Genomic DNA, 17,282 nt, shown 5'->3' on the forward strand with positions numbered 1-17,282 from the left:
GATATGTATAAGAATATGTCATTCTTACCGTTAGTAGGCCTCATTCACGAAGCCGGTCTATAAGGGGGGTATAAGGTTGTTGCCTATAAAATGGTGACTTAATGGGTGTCCACTCTCACCCACCGCTTCCTTGATCGGTGGAGGGTCGTTAGCCGAACGGGTAGGATACGACTTTAAATACTCGTTAAAAGTATAATGAATTATAAAGTAACTATACATGATAAATTCCCAATCTTAGTTACTTTAGGAAAATGTAAAATTGGTGCTAGCCCATAAAATTACACTTTGTACCTTACCAAGTCGTTAGTGGAGCGTGTGTGGTTAACCGGCACACTAACATGGACTAGTAAGAGTGGCAAAGGGTAACTTGACCTTATTATAGATCGGTGGAGCGTGTGTGGTTAACCGGCACATCGATTAGGTAATATTGTTGAGGGTACCAAGTCAATTTGTATGGTTATTCACACCTTGTTTGTGATCCTCGGCATCCCAGTCACAAACTTGAGAGGGCACAATCGAGATTCAAACATGCCATTGAAAAGTTCAATGTATCTCAAAAGATCTAGGAGTTTCAAAACCAATAAAACCTAATAATAAAATATTTCGTTCTTATGGTGGAAATTGGTAAATCGTCATTTACCTACCTTCAAATATTTTATATTATGGATTACGGCATCCCTCTTCCAACTATAAATAGTTTGTTGGATCCTAGCCTTAATATTTCATTTGGGTGAATTATTAAGGATTCCTAATCTAATGAAACTTGTCTTTCTTTCCTTTCAGATGTCTTCCAACAATGCTTCTGGCTCAAACCCAACAGGCTCCTTTTCCCTTATGAACTTGTGTGGTAAGGTCATCTTTGATGGATCCAATTTCAATGAGTGGATCAGAAACATCAGAATGATTACCCGCTATGAGGACAAAGAATATGTCCTCGATAGGGAGCTTAAGGTTGTGAGTGAAGCCACTGCTACTCCTGAAGAGTTTGCGGAGTTTGTTGCACATGAAAAGGATGCTACTAAAGTAGCATGCATCATGATGGCCACCATGACTCCTGAACTTCAAAAATCCTATGAAGATTTCTACCCCTATGAGATGCACCTGCATCTGATGGAAAGGTACCATCAGAGCGCGCGTCAGGAGAGGTATGAAATCATCTCCTCCATGATAACCGCAAGGATGAAGGATGGTGAACCAATCACCGGTCACTTGCAGAAGATGCAAAGGTTCGTTGACCGGTTGCTGAAGCTAAATGTTGACTTTCCTGAGGAAATGGCGATTGACATCATTCTCCATTCCTTACCTCCAAGTTATGATCAGTTTCGTATGACTTATCATATGAACAAGGAGGAAGTCACACTTAGCAAACTTCAAGGACTCTTAAGGACAGCTGAAAATGGCCTTAAGGGTAAAGCGGTTGCTACTTCTACTCCTTCAACAGCCCCTGTTCTGGCTATTGGGCCGGGAAAGGGTAAGAAGAGGAAAAGCCCTTCGAAGGGTACCAAGGGTAAGACTCTTGATGGTTCCTCTTCAAGTGGGACAAAGAAAGGTCCCATTACTCCTTCTTCAAACCCAAAGGAAGCACATTGCTTCTATTGCCAGGATAAGGGACACTTCAAGCGAAGCTGCCCTAAATATCTGCAAGATGTAAAGGATGGGAAGGTTAAACCCAGCAATGCAGGTATTTACACAATATTGTCTAATAACTCATCTAATGCTAATTCTTGGGTGCTTGATACAGGTTGTGGTATTCACATCTGTACTGATTTGCATGCACTAAGAAGAAGTGAGCAAGTGGAGCACGGGAAGATAAACTTAGTCATGGGCAACAGGAAAGCATCACCTGTTACCAAGATAGGAGTTTATTCTTTATTGCTTAATAATGGGTTAATGTTAGATTTGAATAAGTGTTGTTCCTCGCCCGAAATGGCGAGAAATATTATTTCTTTTCATGGCTTGTACAAACAAGGTTTTTCATTTTCATTTGATAATAAAAATGGTGCTATTGATGTTTATTACAATGATGTATTTTACTTTAAAGCATTACCTTGTGATGGTGTATATGAAGCTGTGAATGTTGTAGACAATCTAGGAAATAATGTGTTGTATATTGATTCTTCAGATAGCTTGGATAAAGCATCCTTGTGGCATTGTCGTCTTGGGCATGTTAACAAGAAGCGCATAGGCCAACTCCAAAAGGCTGGAGTCTTGGAATCATTTGACCTCAAGTCAGATGATAGTTACGAGTCTTGTTTACTTGGAAAAATGACAAAGTCACCCTTCACAGGTACTTGTGATAGGGGTGAAGGTTTGTTGGACCTTGTACACACGGATGTGTGTGGGCCCTTCAGAGTTGCTACAAGGGATGCTAATCGCTATTATGTGACTTTTACTGATGATTACAGTAGATATGGATATATTTACTTAATCAAGCATAAGTCAGAAACCTTTGAAAAGTTCAAAGAGTTTAAGCAGAAAGTGGAGAATCAATTGGGCAGGAACATCAAGATGCTCCGATCCGATCGAGAAGGAGAGTATCTTAGCATTGAGTTCCTTGACTATCTTAAGGAATGTGGGATTGTCTCACAATTGACACCTCCCAGAACACCACAGTTGAATGATGTAGCTGAGAGGCGCAATCGAACCTTGTTGGATATGGTTCGTTCCATGATGAGTCGAGCTTCGTTACCAATCTCTTTCTGGGGGTATGCCTTAGAGACTGCCGCCCATATCCTTAATCTAGTCCCTACTAAAAAGGTTGCCAAAACACCTCACGAGATGTGGACTGGGAAAGTTCCCAATTTGGACCACATCAAGATTTGGGGTTGTGAAGCTTTCGTGAGGCGTGAGACTCATGATAAGCTTGAACCTCGAAGTGAGAGGTGTATTTTCATCGGCTACCCACAGAGATCCTTTGGTTACCTCTTCTACAGACCCAGTGATAATGTGGTTTTTGTAGCAAGAAGAGGAGTCTTTCGTGAGAGAGAATTCATAAGCCAAGGGGACAGTGGGAGGCAAATTGACCTTGAAGAGCTTCAAGAGTCAAGTGGTGAAGGAACCTCAAATGCTATCGACCAACCTGAGGAGGAAACTCCTGTTGATCCGATAGATGAGTCTGTACCTCCAAGACGTTCCACTAGGGTGAGGAACACACCTGTTTTTTATTATGGTTATCACATCACCACTGAAGGTGATACATTTATTAGTGATAGTACACTAATAGATTTGGATGAACCTAATAATTACAGGGAAGCCATGGCAGGCCCTGAGTCTGCTAAATGGAAGGAGGCTATGGACAGCGAGATTCAGTCCATGTATGACAATCAAGTTTGGAACTTGGTTGACAATGTACCAGGTCGTAAGACAGTTGGGTGCAAATGGATCCTCAAGAAGAAGACCGACATAGATGGAAAGGTACATACTTACAAAGCGCGACTGGTTGCGTAGGGCTTTACTCAAACTCCGGGAGTTGACTATGATGAGACCTTCTCACCAGTAGCTAAGATTAAGTCTATTAGAGTATTGTTAGCCATAGCTGCATTTCATGATTATGAAATATGGCAAATGGATGTCAAAACCGCTTTCCTTAATGGAAAGTTGGCTGAAGATGTTTACATGGCTCAAGCAGAGGGTTTTGTCGATACAAGATACCCTAATAGAGTGTGTAAGCTTGATAAATCCATTTATGGATTGAAACAAGCATCTCGCAGATGGAATCTTTGCTTTGATGAGAAAGTCAAAGAGTTTGGCTTTTCTAGGAGTGAGGATGGGTCTTGTGTGTATGTCAGGGCTAGAGGGAGCATAGTTAGCTTCTTGGTGTTGTATGTGGATGACATACTTCTCATAGGAAACGACGTCCCAACCTTGCAGGAGGTTAAGTCCTGGCTTGGGAAGTGTTTCGCTATGAAGGACCTTGGGGAAGCTGTCTATATCCTAGGGATCAGGATATTGAGAGATAGGAGTAAGAACTAATTGGACTTAGTCAAAGTACTTACTTGGATAAGGTGCTGAAGAGGTTCAGTATGCAAGATTCCAAGAAAGGAGAATTACCAATCCAGAGTAATGCCAAGCTGAGTAAAACTCAGAGTCCGAGTACAGAGGCTGAGATAGCTGAAATGAGTCATATACCATATGCTTCCGCTGTGGGCTCGATCATGTATGCTATGACTTGTACTCGCCCTGATGTGGCCTTTGCTTTGAGCATGGTCAGTAGATATCAAGGGAACCCTGGCAAGGCACACTGGATAGCGGTAAAGAACATTCTCAAGTATCTGCGGAGGACTAAGGATTGGGTCCTTACCCTCGGAGGCAGTGATGACTTGAGAGTGGAAGGATATAGCGATGCTAGCTTCCAGATTGATAGGGATAATTTCCGCTCTCAGTCAGGCTGGGTCTTTATCCTAAATGGAGGGGCAATTACTTGGAAAAGTTCCAAGCAGGAGACAGTAGCTGATTCTACTTGTGAATCAGAGTACATAGCAGCAAGTGAAGCAGCTAAGGAGGCGATATGGCTAAAGAACTTCATCGGAGACCTTGGAGTTGTACCAGCCATAAAGGAGCCAATGGAAATTTTCTGTGACAATGAAAGTGCGGTTGCTTTGGCTAAGGAACCAAGAGATCACGGGAGATCTAGGCACATTGACAGAAAATACCATTTCATCAGACATCGAATAGAAGAAGGACTCCTCGTGGCTAAGAGGGTATCATCAGATGAGAACCCGGCAGATCCCCTCACGAAGGGACTGAGCAGGGTTAAGCATTTACAGCATGCGAGGCGCATTGGGCTGAAGGATGATACTAGTTTCAATAATTAGATTCTTGAAACTTGTAAAATGTAATTGACATTTGATGATAAATAAAAGTTGTTATTTATTTATGAGTAAGGTGTTACTATCTTGTGTTGATTGTTTACTATGTTTCAATTTTGCATGTTTTTACTTCCAGAATAATTATGTTATTATTCAAACCATCCACAGTCAGTCAAACTTTGGAAGTAAGTATTGATTTAAGACTGTCATGAATTTGGCTTGTATGATTTGTCTAAAAGTGCTTTGGACAATGCAATGGTTGCTACAACATTCATGAGTACTCATAAGGGCTGAGTATTGGATCCAACCCACGCTCACTTGCATCACTTCATGGAATTTATCTCGAGTGATCGTGAGACGGTAATATCATATAAATCTTCAAACCTAGAGATATGAGTTGTTGACTATGAGTTGGTTATTCATTGATTGCACGAAAACGCATTGGTAACTCGATGTCATAAAACGTGCCTTTGTGAATAATTCAACAAGTAGTTAGTACAAGCATATCAGTCGAAGTTTATCTGTTCCTTCTAGAAATAGAAGCGATATCTGGGCCCCTCGATGATTTGGTTTTGACTTATGTACCGGGCCCGGTCAGAACCTAATTGATGTGTTCAATTTAGTTCTATGTCGAAACAAATTAGAGATCGAGAAACAAATGCTGGACAATAAGTAAGACCATGTTCCATGTGTTTGTCCGGCTGATATCATGAGAACAGAGGATTATATGATCACTTATCTTAAATGGCGTATCATCATCATCTCAGTTCCGAGAGACTTTGAAAGAGCTACGATTGCTAGTCGGATTTTGAAGTCGTATTTGCAAATATAGTTATTAGACTTATCCAAGTGGGAGACTGTTGGATATAGTGTCTAAGTCCATAACTTTATTTGGTATGTACTTGACCCGACCCGGCATGGTCCATTTGGGTTGCATGGCATTGCAATACTTGGATAGACTAGATGAGAGAATAAGGCACTTATGATTATTAATATATTATAAGTTCTAATATATTAATAATAATATTATTTAATTAGTATTGATCAAGTATTAATCTAGTATTAATTTGGTGATCAAAGTGAGACTAATTAAATATATAGGGTTGATTATGACAATCATCAATTCTTTTATGGTGGATTAATGATCCATGGTTTATGGGTTTGGTTATAACCATATGGAGCTCCATGGATAGTCCATGGGAGTTACAAACCCATGGGTCATGAGAAATCAAGAGTCATGACAATTAAGGGCATTCATGTGTAAACCCTAATTGTGACAACACTATAAAAGGAACCCTATGGCTAGCAAAATCGTGACCTAGTGTTTCTAGAGAGGGCATAACCGATTTTGAGTGCTAGAAGTATTCTCTCAAGTTATTCCAAGTCTTGTGGTGTTGTGTGAAGCATTTGAGGCACAACATTTGGGGTGCTAGGCTCACAAAGTCTTGAAGGAATCCAAGCAACAACAAGGTATGTATTTCTACTAGTTTTTATGTTTTATGTAATCCCCATGCCATGCTAGTTAGGAAATAACCTTGAAAAAGAAATTTGCATGTATATAGAGAAAACATAGATTCAAGGTTATTAGGGTTGCATGTACACTTAGGAAGTGTTAGAATGCTCAAAACCCATCATATGTATGACTGAGTTGTTGTTTCTTGCATGAGATATAAAGTGTTGTATGTGTTAGAGAAGAGTTAGTATTGAGAGTTGTTAGAGAGATAGTATCCGGTGTGGAATTCGTGAGGAAGGAAGGTTATGGTTCAGGGATTCGGGAACTTTCAGCAGGAACTTAGGTTCCTTGAAGTTCGGTGTATTAGTGGGATTCGATTGAGCAGCGTGTTAACTTCTCTGCCAGTGGATAGGGGTTAGTGCCCTAAGTGGGGGAGAATTGGAAATTCTCGGATGAGCCGCTAGTTGTAGAAGGTTGTCTGACGCGGTTTGAATGTTGGTTATTGGGATGGTGCGATGAGGCGGTTCAGTCATAGTAAGGGCTTTACAAGTGTCGAGGATCTTTGAACCAGAGGTTGGATGAAGTGTCTCCAGATTGGAGGTTTGGATAGTGTCTCCAGAGTATGGTTTTGGAGGTTTGGACAAAGGAAGGCGAGATAGCAGGTTAGCAGACTCGGGAGCAGTCTGGATCGATGATGAGGATTGTACAGTCGTAGGTCAAGGACCTAGAGATCGTGTTAGGGAAGTATGAGTGGGTTATACTCAAGTGTGACGAACCGGAGAGTTCGAGGGGAACGCAAGGACAAGGTCCTTGGTTCCGAGTATGGTTTTGGGTTTGAGTTATGTATGTGGAGGTATTCCAATATGGGGTATTCCATCATGAGGATGACCGAACCCTATGATTGATTGGACCTGATGTGTTTGGTATTCCAACCCGAGGGTTGTCTGGGCCAAACATGAGTAGGATGCGAGGGTACTCCATCCTAGGGATGAGCGGACCCGTCGTAGGCATGCCTGGTATTCCAGCCGGAGGCTGTTTGGGCCAGGTGTGAGTGTTGGTTTTTGGTAAGGGTATTGATGTATGTACGTTTGGGTAGTCGGAGTTGACAATTGGCGATTTCGAGGACGAAATCATATTTAAGTGGGGGAGAATTGTAACGCCCCGTTCTAAGAGTAATTATTCATGGATCCCCGAGATCAAGAGTAAGGGCGTTTCGGTCTTTTATGGGCAATGGGATTTATTCGAGAAGGTTTCGGACCGGGGTGTGTCGTTAGAAGCGTAGGGCTTCTCGCAACCTTTTTGTGGATATAAAGTTCGCCGGAAACGGACTTAGAATGAAGGAGTTATAACATTTTGAAGTTGTTGTCATTTATGGTCCCTTAATGGAAAAAGTTGTCAAAAGAGGGGAATGCATGCTTTTGGACATGCGTGGCTACGCCCAGCGTAAGCTGGGTTACACCCAGCGTAGCGGGTCTTTGGATCGCGGAGGTGTGAGGCGTACGCCCAACGTACGTAAAGGTACGCCCAACGTACGCAAAAGTTCATTAAACCCTAATTTGGGTTGAGCCACTATAAATAGAACATAATGGCTTCAACCCTAGCCCCCATATCGGCCTCCCTAACCTCAGAAGAAACCCTAGAACGTTCCAACCTCCATTTTTAGAGATCTTGGCCTTGAAAAGCTCATCTTAGTGGTTTTTAGCTTGGAAGAGAAAGGAAGAAGATTGGGAAGGGGGAACCTTGGAAGCTAGAGCTTATAGATCTGGGACAAGTGTTTCATTTCGGACCTCTTCAAGGTAAAAAGCTTTGAGCTTGATGAATAATCTCTTAGATCTCTCTTGGTACAATTTTATGGACTTTTTGGTCCCAAGAATGGACCTTTTTGGAGCAACTTCGATTTTGAGCTTGGGGTTGCCACCCTCAGAGCTAAAAGTGTCCCACAAGTAATAAAGTTGCAATCTTGATGGTCCTAATGAGTTCATGCATGAGATTTAGCCCTTGTTATGGAAGTATGTTGCCACCTTATGAATTTGGGCTTATTTGGTGGGTTGCAAGTCACCAAGTTAGTGACTTTATGGGTTAAGACATGGAAAAGGACCATGATCTGTAATGGTAGCTTGTAGATCTGAGTATTAAGCACTTATTGGGAAAAGGTCTTAACAGAGGTATTACGCTGAGCGTACGTGCAGGTACGCCCAGCGTACTCACCATTCTGCCTGTAAGCTTAGCGTACATGGGGGTACGCCCCGCGTACTCTGTCTGTATGGATCATGAGTTTTTGGGCCGTGGTTTGGGGCATGTTTGGGTATTTGGGCCTTAGTGGGCCATCAGAAATCATATCATATGGGCCAAGGAATATATTCTGGGCTTAGGGTGAGGCCCATTAAGGGATTGGGCCCAATGTAGCAAATTGGGCCATTAGTGGATCACTAGTGGGCTTGAGAAGCTTACCTAGTGTTGGACCTTTCATATTATGGTGTTGGGCCTTAGTCATGAACCAGATTGGGTTAAGGGTAAAATGGTCAATTTACCCTTAGAAGGATATTGTTTTGGGCTAAGTGTTATTGTGGCATTGATAGTTCGGGGAGCTAGAGGAGCAGCAGTGCGGGGATTGTCAGATAGCAGCCAGAAGGGTACCAGCAGTGTTTCAGCAGTTCAAGGTGAGTTTTCCTCACTGTACTCAAGGGTCTAAGGCACCAAGGCCGGCCCTTTGAATTGTTGTTAGAGCTTGTTATATTATGTGATGATATGCTTGCTAGTATCCTGGTGGATAAGATAGTGATATGAGAGTATACCTTTTGCCTAGTATCCTAGAGAGATGGATAGTTGTATGATGGCTAGTTTTGTTGGATCAGCGCCCTGGTAGTTGGGTAGTGATTATTTATAGACCGGTAGAAGGTCTTGCATTATGTATGCTGGTAGGAGGATACCTGCGGGTTATGTATGTTAAGCAGTGGTAGAGGGTATTCCATCCCGGTAGGATGATAGGACCCTAGTGTGCTAGTTCTGTAGAGTGTTATGTGGTTGCCTGATATGTGTGCATGTCTGCTAGAGTAGTTTGGCATTCCAATCCGATGGTTGTGGGCCAGGAGTATTCCATCCCGGTAGGATGATTGGACTCATAGTGTGTTGGCATTCCAACCCGATGGTTGAGGGGCCTGGGGTATTCGATCCCAAGGGATGATTGGACCCATAATAGTAGTAGTAGTTACTGTATGTATAGGAAGCGGGGCATTCCAACCCGATGGTTGTGGGTCAGGAGTATTCCATCCCGGTAGGATGATTGGACTCATAGTATGTTGGCATTCCAACCCGATGGTTGAGGGGCATGGGGTATTCCATCCTAAGGGTTGATTGGACCCATAGTAGCTATTGTTGTATGTATAGGTGTTTGGGCATTCCAACCCGATGGTTGTGGGCCGGGGGTATTCCAACTGGAAGGTTGAATGGACCCGTAGTATGTTGTTCCTTGCTGTATGTGTATGTTTGTGTGTGTATGGGTACTTTGGGGGAAACTCACTAAGCTTTCGGGCTTACAGTTGTGGTTTATTGTTTCAGGTGCTTCAGGAGATCGTGGCAAGGCGAAGGCGTGATCGTACCGCTCCTCATGTTTGTGTTTTATGAGATATGGTTCTAGGGAAATACTCTGATGTTTAAACTGTTTTGAAAACAAGATGTATGAACGTAATGGTTTTTGAATGAAATAAAATGTTTTAAATTGGTTGAAATTTTTGGTCGTTACAACTTCGGCTCTAAATATGACTTTCTTCGTTGAAAACCGGGCTCTGCGAAGGTTGGGCTTCGAAACCGAAAAGATAAATTTTTCGGGCTTCTCGGGAATTTCGGGGCGTGTTTCGGGCTTTGGAATTAGTATCGGGGCTTCGGGGGAAGTCGAAATGTAAGAAAATATGGAACAAGGGTGAAAAATGCCAAATTTCAAACATCTAACCAGGAGATCTCGCACCCCTTATATAGGTGCGAGCCTCGGATCCGAAGCGAGGGGGTGAGGGCAGGTGGCTGCGAGGCTCGGACCAGGTGGCAGCAGGGTGAGGCTCGGACGGACAGGTTCTCGCTTCGCATTGGTCGGATGACGCGACTTCTGGCTTCGGATCGGGTCGGCTGCCTCGGTCGAATCAGGAGTCTACACGTGGGTCGGGCACGAGGGCACATGCGAGATCACGTGACTTCGGACAGATGCCAGCTCCTAAGTGGACCGAGCTTAGGTCCAATGGGGAAAGAGGTGACGACTTCGGACCAATCAGCGGCTGCCACGCGAGGCTGCGGTCCAATCAGAAGACGCCACGTGGATCGAACACTATTCATGCGAAAATTATCGAAAAATGTGCCCAATCTTGTAAAATCCATAACTTTCTCATACGGGCTCCGTTTTTGACGTTCTTTATATGCACGCGTAGCGAAAATTATGCTCTACAACTTTCGTTTAGACTTCATCGGAAAATTTTGACTTTATTTTTTATATTATTATTTTTAACAGACCGGGACTGGTAAATCCGTTAAAAATTCATAACTTCTTCATCCGACGTCCGTTTTCGTCAGACTTTTTACCGTTGTACTGCTAATGACGGTCGATTCTCGTTTAGGTTGTGTGGCTAAAAAATCACTCGGTCTAAAATTCGAGTTTTTAGCTGTCTACTGCTAAGCTGAAACTTAGAAAAATCATAACTTCCTCATACGAAGTCAGATTTTGGCGTTCTTTTTATCAAAATTCTCGGTTTAATGAATACTACGACTTTCATTTAGATCACTAAGGCCAAAAAGTAGTTTATCAAAAACTTACTTTTCACGTCATTCGGCAACGTGCCGGTTTTATCGCGGATCTTCGATTGGTCATAATTTCTTCGTTATAACTCGGATTTCGACGAGGTTTTCGCCTATATGTTTCTAACGAGATTATCTACAACTTTTAACAATAAAATTTTACTTATTTCAAATTTTATATTTTCGCTAAATTTCACTATTTAGCTTTTAATTGGAATCTCATAAGACTTCCAATAATTTATGAGTGATTCTAAACATAGTTTTATCTTATTTCTAGTAAAAACTATCTGTTAGAACCCAATACTCAATATCACATAATATTTCATAATATTATTTACTTAAAACACGATTTCAAAACGTGTGTGTTACAACGAGATACGGGCCCCGCCCACACTCGGCTACTATGAGATTGATATTGCCATATTTATACATGTTTTTAGGCAATATTTATTTACACTTCTATTAATATTTTGGTTATTCGCATAGAATAATGGTACTTATAAGTTTAATTTGTTATTTTGCAGCCAAACAGAAGCATTTTCGAAGATAGGGACTGAAATTGACAGAATATGGAACTTTGGAGGATTGAAGGAAAGAAGAACGGAAAATCACCCAACAGACGTTTTCACGACGTGAACAATTCATGGTTCACGACGTGAGTCGAGAATTCTAGAAGATATGCATGCGGGTGGAAGAGTCCTTGCCGAACACGGTTATCTAATATTCACGACGTGAAGTCTTATGGTTCACGACGTGAACTCGGGAAATCAGAATACTATAAATTCCCTTGCCCATTACGATTTGAGGGACTTTTGGCAGAAGAAAGAGGTTCCAGGAGATGATTTACAGCAGAAGTAAGGTTCTGGAAAAGGTTTTCAACACCAAAAGAGTGAAGGTCCATAATTTAGTTCACTTATTTGATACTTATGAACATGTTTCATTATACTTTGATTTGTGTTAGTGTGTTAGTTGCTATTATGAGCAGCTGAATCTAGCTACTCTTGTTTAGCTAGATGAAGTTTCTAACTTATGAATAGCTTAATTTTATATGGATTTATTTAGTTGGTAAATTGCTTGTGTTTGGTTTATAATTACCTAGCATGCTTATGGTTGTTTCTTTAGTTGCTTGATTCCATGTTCTGTGTAGCTTAGTGACCATTAACTGCATGAACTTGTTACCTAATGATTTAGTGAACATTAAATTGTTAGAGCTAGGATTGACCAATCTTAGTTAGTAATTAAAGTAAATAAACTTAGCTATGCTAGAGAACGTAGATTGTGACTATAATTGCGTTTACATAATAAATCTTACATAGCATATTCATATTCATAATTGGTTCTGTGTTTAATTGTGTGTGACCATACATAGTTTTACATGAATTAATTAATTATTGGTAAAGTTAGACTTAAATTACTAATATAATTAAAACCAACTTGATAATCCATAATTATTAGCTATCCATAAGGACGAAGTGGATTCGAACTAAACAAGAGTGTTTTTACTTATTGATTGAATTTGAGTTAAGTTCGTCTGATCTTGTAAAATCAGATAAAACCCTTTTTTAAACTTGTTAATAATTAGGTTAATTTGCTAGCAAGTAGATTAATTAGTAACACCGTTCCCTGTGATCGATACCCGACTTACCCAAGCTATACTATAATCTGACTAGGTACACTGCCTATAGGTGCATAGTTAGTCTAAGTTTGTTAGGTTATAAATATTAAAATTAGTGGGTACTTTTGTGCACATCAAGTTTTTGGCGCCGTTGCCGGGGAACGACTTAGTTAATTATTAGTTTGTTTGCTTTAAATTAATCAATCCTTTTTGTAGGTTAAAACCTGCAAGAAGTCACTTTTCTGTTTTAATTTTTTTTCTGCATTACAGGACTCACGACGTGAACTTTCAAGATTCACGACGTGAGAACTGAAGTCCTTAGTTTTGTTTATTTCAGTTTTTTTTTAGTTCAGATTTACGTTTTTATCTTTTTGTTTTATTTCAGAAGTTCATGACCAGAGGTTCTAACACACCTTTGGTACCACCACTTGAAGATTTCGAGTCTGCAATTCACAAAAAGAAGGATAAGAGCGTGAAAGAAGATCAAACACCGAAGAAGACACCTTTACAAGAACTGAAATCAGCCTTTTCAAGGAAGTCAGGAAAGAAAACGGGAGAATCGAGTTCAGCCTCAAAGAGCAAGTTTGAAGTCTTAGATCAAATACCCGTCCAAGCCGAGTCCGAATACGATACCGAGCCTGAATTTGAATTACATACAAGTGAACCCGAGAACGAGCCAAGGAACGAGATGGCGAATATTGAAGAAATGGCCATGGGGGATTACAAGAAGCGCATTCGAGATGATGTGGGGTCGGGTTTAATACATCCTGCGATACCTGCCAATGCCACATTCGAGTTAAAGGGACATATCCTTACGACACTCAAGGATATCCCATTCTATGGGAAGGATCATGAAGATGATTTTAAGCATTTAGATGAGGTCAATGATATTGCGGATTATTTTAATACTCCTAATATCCCGAGGGAGACATCATTGTTAAGAATGTTACCAGTCACTTTCAAAGGAGCTGCAAAAGACTGGTTGAAGGCTCTTCCATCTGGTACGATCACCACATGGGCCCAATTGCGTGAGAAATTTCTAGATCAGTTTTGCCCACCCTCCAAAATCTCTAAACTCAAGAAGGCGATTGCCAACTTTGAGCAAAACCCGGGGGAGTCATTATACGAGGCATGGGAGCGCTACAAGGGGTTGTTAAGGAATTGTCCTCAACATGACCTAAATCTTCAGCAAAAAATGTCGATATTTTATGATGGGGTGAATGTCATGACTAGACAACTCCTTGATTCACAAGGACCACTAACAAAGAAGAACCCAATTCAGGCCAAGGAGCTGGTTGAAGAATTTTCAAAGCACTCTCGTGAGTATCACAACCCAGGACGCGATGGAATAAAAGGCAGTGGAGGTGCACAAACTGAAGAGATGGCTGCTGTGATGGCAATGCTTAACACTATGGATAGGAGATTGACCCAAATGGACCAATCAATTCATGCAATTCGAGTTGGTTGCGAGAGATGTAGTGGCCCACATTTGACAAAAGATTGCAACTTGGATGAATATGGAAACAAGAAAGCTCAAGTTTGCTACTCAAGTGGGGACAAGTACGATGAAGACCGGAGGAAACCAAAGAAGGAGTGGCTGCCTTACGATGAATACAAGAAGCAAAAAGAAGAGAAATTTAGACAAACTGGCAGAGGGTTCTACCAAAGAGAGCAACCACTAGTTGAAAAGAAATCAGAATTAGAGACCATGTTGATGAAATTTATGGAAGCTTCAGAAAAAAGACATGATGCTACTGATACTGCAATGGAAGAACAAAGAGCTATAATGAAGAATCATCACGCCATGATGATAGATCAGCAGGCATTAATAAAAAATTAGCAAGCCTCCATCAATAACCTTGAAGTACAACTTGGTCAACTTACCACTTTGGTTAATGAAAAGATGTTCCCGAAAAATCCAGAAAAGAAGACTCAATCTCACGTAATGGCCATAGATACTGAAGAAGAGGCGATTTATGAGTTCCTAGAAGCCTTAGAAGTGGAGCCACAACAGCCCAATCCAAAGCCAAAGAAGCCGAAGCTCGAAATTGAAGAATCTGCTGGAATACTCAGTTCACGTCGTGGGCTCGGTCTGAACAGAAAAAATCAGTATCTGTTCCAGCTTATAAACCACCTTTGCCATTCCCGTCTAGAGCTAATCTCAGTCCACTGGAGAGAGAACATCTGGAGTTTATCAAGCAATTGAAGGGTAGTCCTATTAATACTCCTTTTATTGATTCGCTTGCAAAAGTTCCAGAATATGCTAAGTTCCTACAAGACTTGTTAGACACTCGTCAACAATTAAAGGGGAATTCTAAGGTGATTCTAAGTGAGCAAAGCTCAAAATCTGTGTTGGGAGAGATACCTAAGAAGATGGGGGATCCTGGACGACTCACTCTCCCATGTGAGTTTGGGAATAATATGAAGGTTTATGCTTTAGCCGATTCTGGGTCTAGCATAAATTTGATGCCTTATTCGTTTTTATCAAAAATTGAATATTCAGAAGTTGAAGGCTCAAAGATGACTATTCACATGGCGAACCGTTCAGTGACACAGCCCCGAGGCATTGTGGAAGATATTCTCGTGAAAATTGGGAAATTCGTTTTTCCAATAGACTTTGTGGTTTTGGATATGAAAGAAGATCCCAATGTACCAATTATTCTTGGTCGCCCGTTACTTAACACTGCTAGAGCTCTGGTTGATATACGCGAGTCCAAGCTCACCTTGAGAGTTGGGGATGAGCAGGAAATTTTTGGAATAGAATATGGTTTCCAAGGGAGTCATGCTCAAGAAGAGGTTTTCACCATAGATGAAGAGAATGAACTTGAAGAATTAGAGAAGCTCATGGAAGAAGAAATCAAAACAATTCAGCAAGTTAAAAGAACAAAACCGAGAGCATCTGTTCCATTTTTAGTTGAAGTCATTGCCTACACGAATCCAACTTCTTGGGTAAGCAAGGAAGATGATGAGATGTCGAGTGATGAAGAGGAGGTTACTTCAAAAGCAACAAGTCTAGTGGTGAAAGAAGAGAAGGACACTATAGAGCTTAAAAATAATGGAAAATTGAAGATTCAAGGGATCAAACGCAAGTTCGATGGAAACGACGTCAAGGTTAAAAAGGAGAATTCTAAAAAGGCATATATTCGTCGAGTGCAAGCTTACAAGAGGCGTTTCAAGGAGCAAAAGATCCTGGTGGTGGACTCTTCTGACGAGTCGACGTAGGAGGCACGGAGTCCAGCTCAAGACTCCTAAAAAAGAAGCCCTTCTCGGGAGGCAACCCGAGTTTGGTTTGCGTTTTTTTTTCTTTTTCTTTTTAGTTTTTGCATTTTAGTCTTAGAAACATAGATCATATCATCCAACTCACTTTATTCATAATTAAACACTGAGTGTGGGGTCCCTAAAAATGAAGTAGTAATAATTAAGAATTTAGTTAATAGACAAACCTGGATTAAAAAATAATAAATTGTCATACAGTATTCACGACGTGAATCAGTAATATGGTTTTAGCAACATCGAGCTTCATCGTCGGCCACCAGTAATATGGTTTTAGATCCCTATACATTTTCGTACTACCGGGATGAATCGAGTACATGGTTTTGTGAGCTTCTTCCAACAGAAGACCTTTTACTCCTCCCGTCTTAGGTACCCAAATCCTATCTTTGAATACCTTCAATCCTTGACCGTTTGTATCAAACACCAACGTTTTACCCAAACGTTCCTCCTTCCGGTTATTTTTCTACAAAGCTTCCTCCTGAGCTTTCTTTATACTTTCCACAATTGTCGAGACGACTTCAATTTTCAGCGCTCTTGGCCTTCTCTTTTCAAGATTTACCTTCCGACTGAGAGCATCAGCAACAACATTTGCTTTACCAGGGTGGTAAAGTATCTCACAGTCGTAGTCCTTGAGTAGTTCCAGCCAGCGCCGCTGCCTCATGTTCAATTCCTTCTGATTAAAGAGATATTGAGGACTCTTATGATCAGTGAAAAGTTTGCATTTAGTACCATAAAGATAGTGCCTCCATATCTTTAAGGCGAATACTACCGCTGCCAACTCCAGATCATCATGAGTGGGGTAGTTCTTTTCATGCTCTTTCAACTGCCTCGATGCATACGCTATCACTTTATCCTGTTGGGTCAGAACACATCCTAACCCAACTCCAGAGGCATCACTATAAACTGCGAAGTCATCAACTCCTTCAGGTAACGAAAGAATCGGTGCTTCACACAATCTCTTCTTTAACTTTTCAAAGGCCTCCTTATGCTTTTCATTCCAAGCATAAGTAGCTCCTTTGTGGGTCAAAGCTGTTAATGGAGTAGCGATCGAAGAAAAGCCTTGGATAAATCGGCGATAATATCCGGCTAATCCTAAAAAGCTTCGAATCTCCGTGGGACTTTTTGGTTGTTCCCACTTCATCACAGCTTCAATCTTTGTTGGGTCAACCATTATTCCATCTTGGTTAACCACATGACCTAAAAATTGGACTTCTTGAATCCAAAATTCACATTTGGAGAACTTTTCATACAACTTCTCTTTTTTCAGAACTTCTAGCACTTCACGCAGATGCTTTTCATGCTCTTGCTTGCTTTTCGAATAGATCAAGATATCGTCTATGAATACTATCACGGA

General features: G+C 41.1%; 1 non-coding gene across 1 annotated transcript; it reads right to left on the reverse strand.

Annotated features, from left to right (window-relative positions):
* Window positions 1–13,727: 13,727 nt before the first annotated feature.
* LOC145151613 (small nucleolar RNA R71) lies at window positions 13,728–13,834 on the reverse strand. Its single transcript, XR_013732178.1, has one exon. It is a non-coding gene; the product is annotated as a small nucleolar RNA R71 (small nucleolar RNA).
* Window positions 13,835–17,282: the final 3,448 nt, after the last annotated feature.

Source organism: Lactuca virosa, chromosome 1 (genome assembly GCF_052849685.1).
Source record: "Lactuca virosa cultivar CGN04683 chromosome 1, Lactuca_virosa_CGN04683_v6, whole genome shotgun sequence".
Taxonomy (NCBI): domain Eukaryota; kingdom Viridiplantae; phylum Streptophyta; class Magnoliopsida; order Asterales; family Asteraceae; genus Lactuca; species Lactuca virosa.